The 4,658-nt window shown below is 40.0% G+C and overlaps 1 protein-coding gene across 4 annotated transcripts in view; it reads left to right on the forward strand.

The window, feature by feature from the left end:
- The window catches only part of LOC6538971 (guanylate cyclase soluble subunit beta-1), a 53,237-nt gene that overhangs the window by 41,380 nt on the left and 7,199 nt on the right, over positions 1-4,658 (forward strand). The window contains exon 18 of one of the 4 annotated variants that reach the window (XM_002099438.3): positions 2,048-2,425. The exons of 2 other annotated variants lie outside the window; for them this stretch is intronic. The gene's annotated coding sequence lies outside the window, so the exon portion shown is untranslated. Of the gene's footprint in view, positions 1-2,047; positions 2,427-4,658 lie in introns of those variants that run through there. One more of the 4 variants, XM_039375967.1, reaches the window with a different exon arrangement.

A 4,658-nucleotide genomic window follows, 5' to 3' on the forward strand; every position in this document is an offset into this window, starting at 1 on the left:
AATTTGGTTTTCTTTGCACCTTAACATATTTGAAAGAATATTTATTCTCCTGAGAGCAAATGTTTATTTCGGAATATCCGTTATCGACGCAGCGAATCGTTTGTGTGTGAATGCAAAGTTTATGCTTTTTATATCCATATCGAATCGAATGCAATTTTTGCCACAAAAAGGGAAACAAAGCAATCTTGGTAACGCCCGCAACATCAATATCGGTGGCTTTCCATGGACCGATTTTCCGATGCCATTTTTTCGCCCATCGCATTTCTTCTGCCGTTTTGCTCGCTTTCGATTTTCATTCCGCTCGACAAAAGGCGTAAACTTTTCAGACAGCAAGGGGTGCAAAGTTGACGGCATTTTCCCATTTTCCCCCACTCGAACATTCCCTTTTGGCTCGGAGTGTCCACCTTCGTGCATTTGATTTGTGGGGCCATAAAGTTCGAGGCAAACACACCAACACACAAGCACTCGGATGCAATATTTACAATTTTAATTCAATTTGTTCAAAATTCCCATGTGAATGGGGGCTATGTGTGTGTGGCTGTGTGTGTGTGTGTTCTGGTGTGTGGATCAGGGCTAAGGGGGCGTGGCAGGATGACCCCCAAAGAAGCACTGGCTGCTATTTTTGCACATTAAACTAATCGATATTTTATGTGTGGAGAGGGCAGAGAGACCGGCATTAGATGCAAGTACATTTTAGCCATTTTGTCGTCGTAGTCGATTCAATGACAGCTCGGCCGAAGGACAGCCAAGGACTCGAGGATGTTGTTGTTTAATTGTCTGTAAAATTGTTAAATTGCTTAGCGTGTCAGCAGGATCTGAAAGGAGGAAGGCAAGGGGTTTTCAGGATGCTGTCAGTGGCTCGGGGTTAACATGCATGTGCAATTACTATCAACTGCCCTGCCATCCATTCGACACCGTCGACTTATTTATTCATTTCCCACTTGCATGCCAGAGGTAAAGTACAGAGAAAAGCTGGTCAATGGAATCTTATTTATTTTTAAAATCAGCCTGCAGCACAAAGGTTTTAAATTAAAAATCGTGTGCAAAGGGAACATTACAAAATCACTGTAGGCACAACTCGCGACAGATGCAAAACCCTAAATAGTTGAGAACTCAGCCAAACAACTACTTGGCTTTAAAGAGAGTAAGCCATTAGCCATTCAAAATACAAGTACCTATTTATCCATTTACCCATTTAAACTGAGTTTTTGCACTTTGCCCAAATTGAAATGGCACACTTGCCAAGCCGCAAATGCATATGTATACGTATACCTGGCTGAAAGCGAAACTTTGGGGAGCCATCAAGCGGACTCCACTAATACCATAAATAATCGTTTTCTGGCAGACCTTTAAACTTTTCCTCCGGCGGTGCGGAGATGGGGAAGGGAATTGCTTACGTGATTGAAATTTTGAAAGTGCCCCGAACAAAGGCTGCAGGCATAGGTTGGCCAGTTTTTGGCAATCAAAAGTTGTTTGCGCCTTTGTAGTTGGACTGTTTTGTGGTCGAAACGCCCCGCATCCAAACGCAGTTGGCATAACAAACACGAGAGTTGGGTGAAAAAACAAGCCAAGTTTCTTGTTCCGTTTCGTTTCCACATGGCCAAAGTCCAACTTTTGACATTGACACTGTTTCCACCTCGTGTGTCCTGCAGCTCCTGCGAGTCCTGCGATCCTGGCACCGGCTTCACGGCGTAATTGGGCGTGAAGGGTTAAATTGAAATGCGTGCCCACGGAAGCCAAACGGTTAGACAAACAAACTGAGCTCTGATTTCGATAGCCCTTGCCACACAGAAATAAATTCATACGAAATCAGTTCAAATCACATAAACTATAAACGTGGGCTTAAAGTAAAGTAAACATATGCCAAAGTACTACTATAAATTTGTAGAAATTAGAAACAGTTTGAATTCCATTTTTTATTTCTCAGTGTAGAAATTGAACGCCCTTTGCGGGTGCAGTTCGTGACCAACATAAGAGTATTTATATTTCCCATTTTGCGTTCGTAACTCTCGAACTAAAATCACTCGAAATTGTTTTCTCGTTTCAGCCTGTGGATTATCCTGTAAAAATGTTTAAAATCATCTGTGCGTGTTGCGTGAGTCCTTGTAGATGTGTATTATTGTGTAAAGAACGTGTAATTTGTTAATATGTATTTATTATGATTCTACTTTGTGATGGTTTCTTAGGCTGAACTTTTTCGTGTAACTATACTATAACCTAAAGGCAAAATTACTCGAACTGTAAAAATCGACGAGCGAAACAATGTAAGGCAAATATTCTAACCGAACCACTCGACTTTGGGACAACTTACGAGGGTCGTTTGATAAGTCCGTGACTTTTTGTATTTGCCGCGCACCTGCTCTAAATACAACACTGCTCCTGTCAGCAGTTATCGATTAACAGCTGACTGTAAAATTTTGAGAAAGCTGCGTTTTTTGGTTTGCGTTTTATAGGCATTGAAAGCAGACGATCTCGTGAATTTTAACGAAAATGGAAAAAAGTGAATTTCGTGTGCTAATTAAGCATTATTTTTTGCGTAAAAAATCCATCACCGAAACCAAGGAAAGACTTGATAAATATTATGGGGACTCTGCACCATCAATTTCAATGGTTAAGAAATGGTTTACTGAGTTCCGTTGTGGTCGTACCAGTACAAGTGATGCCGAACGTTCAGGTCGCCCAAAAGAGGTCGTCATGCCAGAAATCGTCGACAAAATCCATGGAATGATATTGGATGATCGGAGAATGAAAGTGCGTGAGGTAGCTGAGGCTGTAGGCATCTCAACTGAACGGGTACATCACATTTTACATGAATATTTGGACATGAAAAAGCTTTCCGCGCGATGGGTGCCGCGATTGCTCACACACGACCATAAGCGCAACCGTGTGACCATTTCAAAGGAGTGTTTGGCGATGTTCAACCGCAATCCAAACGAATTTTTGCGCCGTTTCGTTACCGTAGACGAAACATGGATCCACCACACCACACCAGAGACCAAAGAACAATCAAGACAGTGGGTTTCTCCGGGTGAACGTGCACCAAAGAAGGCCAAGGTGGGTCTGTCGGCCAACAAGGTCATGGCCACAGTTTTTTGGGATGCACAAGGTATCATTCACATCGATTACCTTGAAAAGGGTAAAACGATCACCGGCGAATATTATTCAGAGCTTTTGGACAGATTCGATATTGATTTGAAGCAGAAACGACCGCATTTGGCGAAAAAAAAAGTGCTGTTCCATCAGGACAATGCACGGGTGCACACGTGTGTAGTCAGCATGGCAAAATTTCATAAATTGGGCTACGAACTGCTACCCCATCCAGCATATTCTCCAGATTTAGCCCCCTGTGACTATTTTTTGTTTCCAAACATGAAGAAATGGCTCGGCGGTAAGAGATTCGGGTCAAATGAAGAGGTCATCACAGAAACAAACGACTATTTTGAGGGCCTTGAGAAAACCTATTATTTGGAAGGAATAAAAAAATTGGAAAAACGCTGGACTAAATGTATAGAGCTAAAAGGAGATTATGTTGAGAAATAAAACGCTTCTTTGACGAAAAAAATATATTTTATTCAAAAAGTCACGGACTTATCAAACGACCCTCGTAATTAAGATGTAAACGTAAATTAGCTTAACCACAAGGCACCAAAGGAAAACAGACAAAAAGACAAAAAGACGAAAAGACAAAGATATATGAATATACACACTATACATAGATGTAATTGGGTTCGTCAACTTCTATACAGGGCTACCGACCAGTAAAACCAACCAAATTGTTAGCATCTCAACTGCACCAAGTTAAGAAAGAAAGTAACTCTATACAAATGTACAACCAGAACACAACCAAGTATTTACATGGACAGATGTTCTATAGCGCAGCATCTAGAAAAGAGGACAGTAGGTTAAGAGCTCTCCAATCCGAAGTTCGTTTAAGTTTCCATTGATCTATGGCCATTGTTACGAAGGACAAATCTCTGAATCTACTTTACTATAACTGAGAAATAGCTTTATAGTTCTTAAGCCATCACGCCGGAAGTCTCTCTCTTCTTCTGCAATCATGGACTATTATAACACATACCTATATATAGATACGAGTACATATAGATATATTCATAGCAATATCAATGTGCACAGATGCAAGTACTAAATTTACATAGCCAACTGTTTAGCTGAATGTTCTTCTAAGGCAAAGCTTAGCTTAAGCTCTGGTCCAAATGGACTTGATGCGTTTTTTTGTTGATCCAATTGGTTGTTGAGTGTTAGTCTAAGTTACTTACTTGTACTGTAAAAAGGCTAAGAAGTGTTAAGTGCTAAACTAACTAACTAAATACACCCTATCCACTGTCTGTCCATCCCTGTCTGATTTCATCTGTACACAACGTGGAGTAAATGTTAAATATGTTTAAATAAAATCAATATGTATCTGTACCCAAGAGTAAATCGCAAGATAAACATACGCAGAAACCAATAAAATATTTCATTGAACCCTGAAATGATGTGTTTTTACTTCACTGTGCTAAACCATTTAAAGTTGCCCACGGAGTTGCATAAAACAATAACTTTTAAATCAATATTTCAAATTATATAAGTGTTGTTTATTGGTTATTTATTCTTTTATTAGTTCGTTAATAAATAAGTTCAGTTTAAAATGCAATTTG

This window comes from Drosophila yakuba, chromosome 3R (assembly GCF_016746365.2).
Source record: "Drosophila yakuba strain Tai18E2 chromosome 3R, Prin_Dyak_Tai18E2_2.1, whole genome shotgun sequence".
NCBI classification, from domain to species: Eukaryota; Metazoa; Arthropoda; class Insecta; order Diptera; family Drosophilidae; genus Drosophila; species Drosophila yakuba.